At 42.8% G+C, this 12,436-nt stretch overlaps 1 pseudogene; it reads left to right on the plus strand.

Annotated features, from left to right (window-relative positions):
• LOC132488771 (uncharacterized) overlaps window positions 1-9,546 on the plus strand; it is a 56,879-nt pseudogene extending 47,333 nt beyond the window's left edge.
• Window positions 9,547-12,436: the final 2,890 nt, after the last annotated feature.

Here is a 12,436-nt window from a genome sequence, read left to right on the forward strand (position 1 = left end):
GTCTCTGGACCACCTGGCAGAATTCTTGGCACAGATTTCACCCCATCCTACTCTATCAGAATCTCTCAGAGGGGCTCAGGCACCTATATCCTGCTTCTAGGAACCACAGGTGTAGTGATTCTTGTAACACGTGCTGGTAAATAGGATGCGAAAATCATGGACGCTACAAAATGCCCAATAATGGCAAAAAGAAACCAATTCCCCTTAGTCTGCCTTCACCAATCAGGGATCCACATAAAAAAAAAAAGAGTTACCATCCTTTCTCCAAAAATTTCCCAGCATTGCCTCAGAGACCCCAGGTTTTTATATTACGAAAAGAATCAGAACCCTGTGTGACCTGTTCCCTTAAGCCATGTGTATCTCTGGGCCATGTGTGAGCCACCTTTAGTAAACTTAATTTTATCACCTGTCACATTTTTCAACCTTTGAAAAATTACTCAATACCAGGATTAATATATGATATAATCTCCAAGCGGTTAGCCAGCTCTGCGCTCCTATTATTCCAAAATGATGCTGGATGTGCACCTGAGGATGGTGTGGCTTCTAGGCAACCATAGCCTTTAGTCTGTACAGGGAATGAACACAAGGACAAATCTACTTTTGAACACTGGACTGATAGATAGTCTATGCCACACGTGAAAAGATGTCTCGTGGACCTCTGTGCAATAGACAACTTATTAATTTCATCTTTTCAAAACTCCTATTCATCATTTCTAGCAAGTCAACAGCCTTCTCCCAAGACCTTGCTTTAATTTTGAAGGCAGCTGATACAGCATTCTGGAGTCCTTCAAGGGCCAAAGGTTCTCAGAACTCTGTTGCTGCTTCATATTTCTAGTCTTTGTGGAATCTGAAGAGAGGAATACATGCACTCCAGAGGTATGTTACAAGAAAGAGATCGGCCTCAAAACCAGGTGTGTGAGCATGTAAATCAGTACCCGTAAGGGAAAAAAAAATTTGTTGAAATATACAGCCAAAAAAAAAAAAAAATGCAAAGACTTCTTTCCAGGCCATTTCTTTGAGGGGAGAGGGAGAGAGGAATGGAGGTGGGGGGAAGGAGAAAACAAACTTTTTCCTTTTGGATGGAAAGTGGATAAAGGAACTATGACACCTATCAGCATCAATTCTGAAATACAAAGTTTGCTTCAATATATTCCAAAATGAGAAAGAAGCTTCCCATAAAGTCCCAGCTTCCTTGAATGTACCAGAAATATAGTGGCTCATTTTGTAACTCCACACTAAAGGCTGGACTGTATTAAGTTTGGGATAAGTCACCTTTTCACTTTCCCAACAATTTGTGTCTTGTGTAGGTTTCTCTTTTGGAATTTTAATATCAGTAATTCTTATCCAAGACTCCTAAGTCAACTGGTCTCTGAAAATCATTTTCTTTATTCATACAAGGAAACAAAGTCCTGAACATACATTTGAGGATGGTATTCAATTATAGTAATTTGACTTTCCTTCTATGGCTTCATACAATCATCGATTGCATTATTTTTTTAAAAACCTCAAATAGTTTTTTGCTCACAGACTCTTACTTTTTGAAATGGCGATTTACAAATAGTAAACCTATTGTAACACATGCAACACTACATTTTTCTTAGGGAGGAAAAAAGATGCATTTCTCTTCTCTCCCAATTTTTTTCTTGTTTTTTTTTTAATTTGATTTTATTGTGGTAAAAACACTTCACATGAGATTTACCCTCTTAATAAATTCTTTTTTTGCCTAACATATTTGGGGTTTGACTTAGAGCATATTTGCTACCTTAAAGTAAAATGTGACAAGCATTAAATATTGAGTCCCTCATTAATAAATACAGACTAGATAGAAAGCCACTAAGTTTTTCCTGCACAAAGGAGACATACATTATCATCGCTACCACACACCTTCACCAAACAACAATAGATCTCCTTCGAGAAACATCATTTTCAAAAGGAGCAGGTAAATATTATTATATACTACACTAAGGCAACAATAACTGATTAAGGTAAATTTAGTGGAAACATTAAAATAATGGCAGGAGAAGAAAATTTATTCTGCAGGAACACTGTGTGAACTTATTGGAAATAATCAGTCGCTCAGTTTGAATTAAATGAGTGTGAGTGAATGCAGCTGGGCGGGGGGACAGGAATAGAGGGAGGTTGAAAGAGAAAGCCTGGCACACACGAGCTGGAATCTACAAGCTTCCCTCTGCCCAGGCTGGTAGGAAAATCTGCAAAGATGCAAACAATCCTTGGGTGTTCAGTTAGCAGTAAGTAAATTGCTGTGGGAGCTGAGGGCGGGCATCCTTCAGCAAGCAATTCCTCTCTGTCTTTCATTCTGTTTGTCTGTGTTAAATTCCCCCTCTGCCCTCATCCATTCTCACATCCAGTTCCCCGCTTTGTCCATCCATCAATCCCCTCACTTTGTCAGTGCTGACTTCATCGGCGCTCGCTCGCCATCACGGTGCAGCCATCCCGAGGCCGCGGGGGAGCCCCCGCCTGCCGCCTCCCCGCTTCCTGATCTGCTGACGGAGGGCCCCAGCGACGGCCTGTCGTTTTCTATTGCCAGGCCAGCAAAAACACTAATACTCAACCTGATTCCTATCGTCCTGCTTTTCACCTTTTCTATTGAGGGAAATGGAAGCGAGGAAGACACAAGGAGAGAGAAACGGTGGGGAGGAAAGAGATGGGGTGATGGGGGTGGGGGGCGGTGGATAATGGAGAGAGATGTTTGCTGAATTTTCTAGAACAATTTGCACACCAGTCAGGTGGAGGCTCAATCCAGCTTCCTGTACCGTACATCAATAGAAATCACAGGGAGAAAATGTAGCACTAATTAAGGACTGATAAGCTGCAGTCAGGTTCAGTTTAGGGGCAAAAAAACCTGCAGAGACCCAGGCCTGTGCAGCCACCACTCTGCACAGCGGTTTCATCGCCAGCTTAGGATGGGAATTTTACAGCACTCTGTTTTTTAAAAAAATGGTCTTACCTTCACAATCAAACAGATAGGCTTGGAAAAAATATTAGATGATCGTTTTTATTCAAAAGATCATTTGCAAAACATTTCATGGGGGGGCGGGGGAAGAAGCTTACTCAAGAGGAAAATAGTTACCTAGCAACAAAACTATTTTAAAACATTCTTCAGTGTATTGCCTGATTCTGTGCTCTTAATTCAAAGGTGTATAATTCGGAGCACCTGCCAAATTAGTAAAATATTTCTTCCCTGAATTCTAAATTCGTTGTTTTTCCCCCTGAACAGAGCAAACTTCACAATCAGCCATAATCGGGATGATGATAAAAAACAAAAAACAAACAAAAAAACTTTTTAATGTTACACATTTCTTTAAATATTCCTCGGAGTGGGAAACAAAATTTCACTTGAAATCTGAGCAGTAAAAACTAGTTAGAAAAACTATTTTATTCAACTATGCTTAAAATGATTTTACAATAAAGGACTGCAGTGGGGTAGGTTTTTCTGTATAGGATTCTAAACAGTGAATTCTAACTGGTGGTAGTCATAACTGGCATTTGGGAGATCTTGCTACCTACAAGGTGTATTATTTAATCCTTGCAACAATCCATTCTCCAGGGACTAGTACCTGCCTTTTTGGAATTGAGAAAGGTGAGGCCCAGCAATTCAATAACTTTCCCCAAATCCTACCACTGCTAAGAAAGGGCATCAGAACTTACAAGTAGTCGTTGGAATTCCAACTCTTTGTCCAGCAGCTGGGCACATCATGGCACCTAGCCCCAAAGCTGCTTTCTAATTAAAGAAAAAAAAAAAAAAGCCTGAAAGATCCCCTGAGATTAAAACGACTAAACTGAATCAGTTTCTGTAACCAAAGTGCAACCACAAAATACTGAGAATGACATTCTAATATATCATCCCAAATTCTTACTTAGGGAGACTCTTCACTTTTTTATTGAATGAAACAGGCTGCCTCTGCAAACAAACCAAGAGAAGTTTCCAGAAGGTGCCGAGAAATGACAGTGACTTAGGAATAAATGTGCTGTTTTGCAAGGCAATGACTTTGAAGAGCCAAGCACCCACTTGGATGTTCAAGTTTTGTTGCATTTGTTAGGAAATCAATCACAGTACCCTGTGGTCACACCTCGTATCACTGAGGATTTGGGAGGCGAACCGCAAATTACTACCCGGGGCAGGTAAAACCAAAGCATGAAGAGAAAAGAGGAGCACCGGCGAGGCTGCAAGACCTCCCTGTGTTTCCATCTCACTCTGTACCGTCACCACACATCTAATCTAGAAACTTCACCCACAGCTCCTTCATTCTTTTTCTCAAACCCACATGCCCAGATGGGCTCTGGCTGTGACAGAAGAGACCAGGGGAAGGAAAAAAAAAAAAGGGAGCAGCAGAAAGTCTCCTCTGCGGTGCTACTATACACATCAGACATCTCTAATTAGACGGCAACAAAATTTTATTAATAGGATGGACATTATAGAATGAGCTTGTTATAAATGGGCCCTGTCAGGGCCTTATTCAGCTACCAAATGAGTATTCTCAGTTCAGTGCTCTCATCTGAGGCATCACGCCTAGTGCTGGATAACAAATGATTGCTATTAACCGTATTGTTAGTAATGATGGCTGAAAACAAACAAAAACCCATAAATAACCGTCTACAGAAAAATTAACCCATAAACTTGATAGATATCCAGCTGAGAAATAATAAATGACACTTTGGGGCCTGCTGGGAGAAGCTAGTGGTTTTTGTTTTCCTCTCTGTCATTAACACATTTTCTGTGCTAAAAATTAGATTCTGATATATAATTATCAGCGCTCCCAGATATTAATTCTGCTATTGCTCCCTCGGTTTCTCTTCTGGCTGGGCTATAATGTTATTCACAGATTACTCTGAGAAAACACATCAAACACTTAACAGAACAGGTCAAAGTGACAAGCAGCTTCTGCTGACAACACCAACCTGCACCGTATTTTTTTTTCTTTTTTTAACAGGGACACAAAACAAATTCCTCATATTAATTAACTAGGGTTCCCTTCCAGCCACAACAGGCCTGTACAACGTGATCTGGGCTAAGCAAATTCCCGGCTTCTCTAATGAAGGTGGCCAAGGGAAGCGAGGAGTGACAAAATTACCTTGCATTTATGGCATTCAAATCCACGTTCATTAATGTCTTTCAGAGAGGAGGCAGGGTTCAAAACAACTTCCCAACTGCCGAGCCTCTCTCACCCTGAGCCCCTTCCTCCTAAAGGGCCGCATGGACAGGCAAGGACACACACACGCAATTAAGCATGTGAGCAAGAGACCTTTCTCGAAAGGAGCCAGAACTTCAGCCCCAGAACCCGAATTAGCACTGTCACTGAAAAGGACTAACTTCCCAAACGTCATGACTTCTGCACACTTAACTGACCTCGACCGGCATACTACCTCACCTGTCACTGGCTTATATTTGTCAGGAAGCACCAAGAAAAGTGAAATTCACCAGGCTCCTCCATGGACCGACCCATATCCTATGAGCAGACAGACACGCGCACACGCACACATACGCACCCCTCATATTCTCATGCACACATCTCATTAACCAGTACTGACATCATCAATTCAATCTACCCTATGAATTTCTTCTACCTCTATGAAATTTTAATTTCAAGGAAAATAACTGGGGCAAACTTTATTTTTTAACAAAAAAATTAAGGTGTCCAGTTTAGAGAATGCATATATAATTGTTAAGTTCGGTTAAAAATAAGATGATGAAATTTGAGATGAAATACTCAAAGCACAGGGTAGGAGGGGTGGGTGGAATCCATGTGAACAGGACAACGCAAACAGGTGAATACATAAGCAGACATGTGATCCATTTCCTAAGCTTGTCCTTCTACCAGGGAAAAAGAGGCAGCAACTGCCTGGTCTTAAGCAAATGCCTTCAACTACAAGCTCTTTTGCCAGTTAGGGCAACTGAACGTCGAAACAGGAAAATTCTGAAAAATTAGGCCATATGGCCGAGCCTCTGAAACACAAAAACAAAAATGGAGGCGGGGGGCGGGGTGGGGGGTGGTGGAGAATGAACGCAGAAAAGAGAGAGAAGAGAAAGCATAGGTGAAAATAAAGAATGCTGAGAGCTGTGTGAAAAGCAGAAAAAAACTGGGTGGGGTGTTTGACTACCAGTTTAGAAAACCTTGTTAATTCCAGACAGTGGTGGAATGCTCCCTTTTTCCTCTCAAGCTCCATCAAGGACTTGGGACGGCCAATCAACTAAATGATATTTTTGAGACGGCATTTAAAAACAGAAAAGTAACAAGCAAATGATCTCCCATCTCCCGTGCGGTATCTTTAAGACCCACGCCTCATGCCCCACGATCACGCTGCCTTGATGACAGCAGCCTCAACTGCAAACCCCTTGCTGCCCGTGCACTCCATTTCCTCAGTATCTGGCATCGCGATATTAAATAACTATAAAACTAGAAAGCCAAAATAACTAAATCACCTGGCAGCCAATTTCTGAGAGTTAAACCACAAACCCGGAAAATGGTGGAGTGTGTTGAAATAATGTAAAGGAAACCCATAAATTCAAACTTTATGTTCTGTAAAGAACAAATATGAAAAAGGCATCAAAATAATGAAAGATTGTTTATGTATTCTGGCATGAAATGGGAACGTGTTATGAGAGAGAGCAGTGGTGGAGACAGATCGACGGAGCTGACACTGTGGTATTCATCCTGCACGGTGCAGCAGACGTCCCGCTAGTGGCAGTAGACAGCGCAATAAATCAAGGGCTCTCGAAGCTGTACCTACAGCTTATTACATCCAAGATGACAAATAAATAATAATCCCTGTCAGAGCGGCCCTTTGCTCAAGGATTGAGCCTGAAACCTTTGGCTCATCACTCCTCATCTTAAGTGAAAACACTAGAACTAGGGAATTGGAGGCCACGCTTTGCTAAGCTCATGAAACACAAAGCAAGTGGGACCGGGGAACTAAGACTGAACAAGAAAGGTCAAGAAAGAGGGAAGGATAAACATTTAAATAATCCTGACCAAGACGGGGCAAAGCATCGTGAATGAATGCGGGTTAACACGTCCTAATCATCATCGGGGGATGGAAAAAAAAAAAAAATCCAGAAACCGATCTCCTGTCCCCACCCCGAACTGGGAGAAATACCAGGTTTCGGTTTAAAGGTGGTACAAGGAACCAGAGGGCGGGGTCACAGAGATGTTGGGACCCTAACACCAGTGGCCACCGCCCCCAACCCCTCCCCACGCTGTCCACCTCCCACCTTATTTAAGATCCAAGCAAGTGGCAGTGGCAGGAAACCACCCCTGCCCCCATAGAATTCCAGCTCTGTGCAGAGTCAAAGGAAAGGAGACGGTGCCAGCCAGGGCCCAGGCACAGGAAAAGCTGAGTCACAGAGCCATTCCCCTGTCCCCCCACTTGGCATCCTAGTTACCTCCTCTCATTTACATTCTCTCAGTGACTCTTCAATGTAGGGATGATAAGAGACCCCTGCTTCTAAATCTGCCTGGCATCCATGGGCATTATGACCTTGAACTTGTCCCTTAACCTTGAGCATCCCCATTTTCCTATTGTTCCTAACTGGTCAGGTAGAGAGTTTCTCTAAGAACCCTGAACCGTTCTTACAGATCATCCCTCTGTCTGGGTGAGCTCTACACTTACAATGGTTCCCAAATTGGCTTTCCAGGCAAAGCCATCTCTTTTCCCTGTCTGACACATCTCTAGCTCCTCCCCTGCCTTCAAGAAAGCACAGAGACAGACAGTAAATCTGCCAGGGCCAAAAGGGTTTGGATCCCAACCTCCTCACTCACCCCCATCCTAACAACCCTTGAATATCCAGCCAGCTGCCTTTCAACCAGCCCACTATCAATCCCCACCATGCCTAGGCATTAAAGCAAAACTCTGTTTTGTAATTTGAGAGAACCGCATAAAAGATGGATCTACAAAAGGGCACAGGAATCACTACAAAGGCCTAAGACCCAGTGGCTAAAATAAGAGTTTCTGATATTACAAAGGGGAAATGGCCATGGGTCCCCACTACGGCTTCACCTCCCCACATTTTATTTATTTATTTATTTATTATTTTTTTTTTTTTTGCGGTATGCGGGCCTCTCACTGTTGTGGCCTCCCCCGTTGCGGAGCACAGGCTCCGGACGCGCAGGCTCCGGACGCGCAGGCTCAGCGGCCATGGCTCACGGGCCCAGCCGCTCCGCGGCATATGGGATCCTCCCAGACCGGGGCACGAACCCGTATCCCCTGCATCGGCAGGCGGACTCTCAACCACTTGCGCCACCAGGGAGGCCCACCTCCCCACATTTTAGACAAAGGGTTCATGGCAGAGCAGAGAAAGCATCTACTCTGGTCAGGTGAACCTGAGTCCAAACCCTGCCTCCACAGAACGTGGACAACCTCGCTGAGTTTCAGTATCCTCAGCTACTGATTCCCAGGCCAGGGGTTTTTTGAGATTAAATGCAATCACGGGCTTGGCAGTTCCTAACGTAGTCAGGACGGCCAACAGATCCAGTCCTCATTCCAGTTTGTTTTTTCCCAATTTTCTATCCTCTACTAAAGCAGAATTTTAAATGAATGGTATCATCCACGTAATTTAAGATCCTCATGAACCTTCAAACTATCCAAAATTCTCTACAGAAACACAAGCTTCTTATGAAAATCATTTTAGCCTGGAGAAAATACATAGGCCAGAACTTGCAAGGAACTCAGCTGAAGCTTTTAAGAGATTTTGAGCTATATGTGGGTAGGCGATACAACAGAGTCTCCTGAGCCTAAAAATTCTATACCTGGAACTCTATTCCTAAGGAAATAAACCAAAATAAGGGAAATCCATGTGCATGAAGACATACATTATATTGTTATTACAGCAAGCAAATAAGGGAGCAAACTAAATAGCCCATAGTGGAGTTTCAAATATGTTTGAAATTATTTTTTTTAAATATGGAATGCTTGTCTGATGGAACAGTATGCAGTCTTCAAATAACAATGATTACGAAGACAGTGAAGCCACAGAGCAAAATGCCTTAGAACTAATGCAACATGAAAAAGGCAGGACACGAAATGAATCCTTGGCTCTCATTTTAACCAAGCAGCATAATGCCTTTGGGAAAAGACAGAGAATATACACAAATAATCGTGTACATTATTAGCTAAAGTGGTAGAGCTGCAGACAACTGTTTTTATTCATTTTTTATTCATTTTTTATTTTTTATTCATTTTTTTCAAACTTTCTCTGATTATGTTTCACAACACTGTTGTAATTTTTTAAAGGCTTTTTAAAATTTTAAAGTCAAGAATTTAAATGAATTGAAAATCAGAAAACGGGGAGCAAAACTACAGCCACCAAGATTTTTCAAGCTCCCAATGCCTCCTGTCATCCAAGACACCACCGTGGGCACCTCCTTTGAGGTGGTGGGCAAAAGATTCAATAAAAGCCATTTTGAAATGCTCTCCTGGACCACCCCCCCGCCGTCCTTTCCCAGAAACCCCCCACATGCCACCAGCTACCCCTACAGCCACCTCTTCACCAGCACCCATGCACGCACGCACGGCCAGCCTTGCCGCTGACGTCACTCAGCCCCTCCCCCAGTGTTCCCAGGGAACTCGCTTCTAATCAGGAAACTCCAGTCCTCAAAGTCTGAGGGTTTGGAGCCCCTCCTGCAGCCCCTTAGAACATCTTGCTTGCCAACGCCCATTTGAGTTCCAAAGAACCATTTCAAAAGCGAGCTGTTGAGGACAGCTGAACATCAGGCAAGGAAGCGAGATGGAAAAACAGAGAAAAAGGTGTCCTGTAATTATCCTAAGCCCTGAGCCCATTTCCTTGCCCAGTGTCAGACTTCTAATCCCTGGGTCTCCTTCTTCTGTATCTCATTCCCTGAATTCAATGGGGGAAACTCTCAAGTTGGAAATTAATACCCCAACTCTCTCCATTAACACGCCAACTCAAATAACTTGCTGACACTCTGTAGGTTGATATTTCATTAAAAGAAGACAGTTGAGGGCTTCCCTGGTGGCGCAGTGGTTAAGAATCTGCCTGCCAATGCAGGGGACACAGGTTCGAGCCCTGGTCCGGGAAGATCCCACATGCCGCGGAGCAACTAAGCCCGTGTGCCACAACTACTGAGCCTGCGCTCTAGAGCCCACTAGCCACAACTACTGAGCCCGTGCGCCACAAACACTGAATCCCACACGCCTAGAGCCAGTGCTCCACAGCAAGAGAAGCCACTGCAATGAGAAGTCCGCACACCACAACAAAGAGTAGCCCCCGCTCCCCACAACTAGAGAAAGCCCACGCACAGCAATGAAGACCCAATGCAGCCAAAAATGAATAAATATAATAAATAAATCTATTAAAAAAGAAAACAAAGAAAAGGAAAAATAACACTGGATGCCTTGTTCTGTGTGAAGTGCTTCAATGAGTTAAAACTCATTCAGTAGCAAGAACAACAGCAACGAATTCATGAGATCATGAGACCTTCCCCAACTCCAGCAGTTCTCCTTCCATCATCCAGGTAAAGGTATTCTCTCCAGGATTCCTGTCTATGCAGTGTAGGTACAGAAACCCTGTACTCGCAGCAGTTTGAAGTTAAGATCGTAATTGATTCTCCATGTATCCCCCGTCCCCTCTCCTGTCTCCATGCTCCCTTGAAGGCACACCTAGTCTGATAAACCAGTCTAGTTTACAGATGAGAAAACTGGAGCCCAGAAAAGTAAGGAACTTGTCCATGACACAGAGCTCCTGTCAGGGCTGGGGCTGGCAGGCAGGTTGCTGGTCTTTGCACTGCACCATGCTGATTTATATGACCAGTTTCCACACAGCACAAAAAAAGGTACCGCCTTCCCAGTATGTTGTAGAAAAGGATCAAAGGAGGTCCTATATGGTCCATATGGGACCAAGACTCTCTCACTACCCCTGAAGAAGTACTAGCTTCCTAAATTGAGGCTCATCCCCAGGTCAACAAATGGTCACCTGGAACCTTCAGGGGAGTGGGGCAGGGCAGCACTGCACCATGCCCAATCCTTAAAGGATGCCACTGTCCAAGACTCGTTTTGAAAACGCTTCATTTGAGACACATTTGGGTTCCCTGGCTTAAAATGGGTTAACATTTACAAGAGATGCAAGTAAAAAGTAATAATGCAATCATTTAATACAATATCACTGTTTAAAGGTCTTTTAACATAAACATGGCAATTCTGCTAATACATATCACATACATTGGCAACAATACAAGAAAGCTGAAAGGTGGTTATTGTTGAGGTAAAAAAGTCCCAGAATCCCACTAAGAAAGTAACATGAGACAATAACGCATATTTCAGGTACACACTATAACTGACTTAAATTATTATGGATATACTTCATACTTAATTACCTTTCTGAAATATGTCGGGGTATTTTGTCATAAACTCTGCAGAGTCTGCTGTACCTCTACTAAATACTGGTCTGAAATGCAAACCCTTTGTTAATGTTTTTATTTGAATAACTTATTACCCAATATAGCAAACATCAACACATTTTATAGAACCAGAACTTGGCTCTGAAATTCCTCCTACCCTAATGCCAGTCACTGTTGGGAGCATTTAGTTATAAATTGTCTTTCAATAAAAGTAAAAGCTCCCAAAACAACAAAATGAAAAGACACAGCAGCTTAAATCAAGGGAAGTCAATTTCCACATGCTGATCCTAAATATTTCATGGCCCTATTTTATTCTGACATTTGTAGATGACTAAAGTGTTACAAAGGAAATAAAATGCTGATTAAAGAGTTCACTGTCATAAAGGTTACTGAATTGTAAATGGCCCTTTCCATCTTCCTGTTAATAGGTACCCAGCTGTAAACATCATGAAGGATGGGAAGGGAGGGCAGCTTCCCTCCTTTAGGAGCTGTATATACATTAATCACTGAATCACCAAGCCATGCTTAATTGCAAGCTGTATATCACACAAATCCATGGTAAGTAGAAGGAAACTCATTATTGCTGCTTCATAACTACTGGGTACTTCTCATTTTAACCTCCTCACACCTGGGACACTTTGTTGCTTTATAACAGGAATGCAGAAAAGGTATTACACCACTAATTACAGCCCACACTGGCACCTCCATCTCAGCTGCCTGGAAGAGAAAACGCAACTCTCTCAGATCTGCAGCCATCCCCGGCTTCTGCTTCGTTGCTGCTAAGTGAGTTTTTATACGTGGTTTGCCACCCTCCACTGCCCCCGCACCCCCTCCTCCCCTATTCCTTCCTGGGGACAGCATGTTGAGATCCATTACTCCTTGAGAGTTTACAGAACTGTTTAAATGATAAAGAAAAAAAAAAAACCTGCAGTATATTTTGCTTTGACAAAATTATTGATTTAAATCCCATACAATAGCACAATACTATTTAAAGGTCAACCCAAGAAAAATGAGTTTACACCCGAACAGAGCCGAGCTTATCTGTCATGAAAGTGTAATGATGT

This window comes from Mesoplodon densirostris, chromosome 1, assembly GCF_025265405.1.
Source record: "Mesoplodon densirostris isolate mMesDen1 chromosome 1, mMesDen1 primary haplotype, whole genome shotgun sequence".
In the NCBI taxonomy this organism is placed as follows: domain Eukaryota; kingdom Metazoa; phylum Chordata; class Mammalia; order Artiodactyla; family Ziphiidae; genus Mesoplodon; species Mesoplodon densirostris.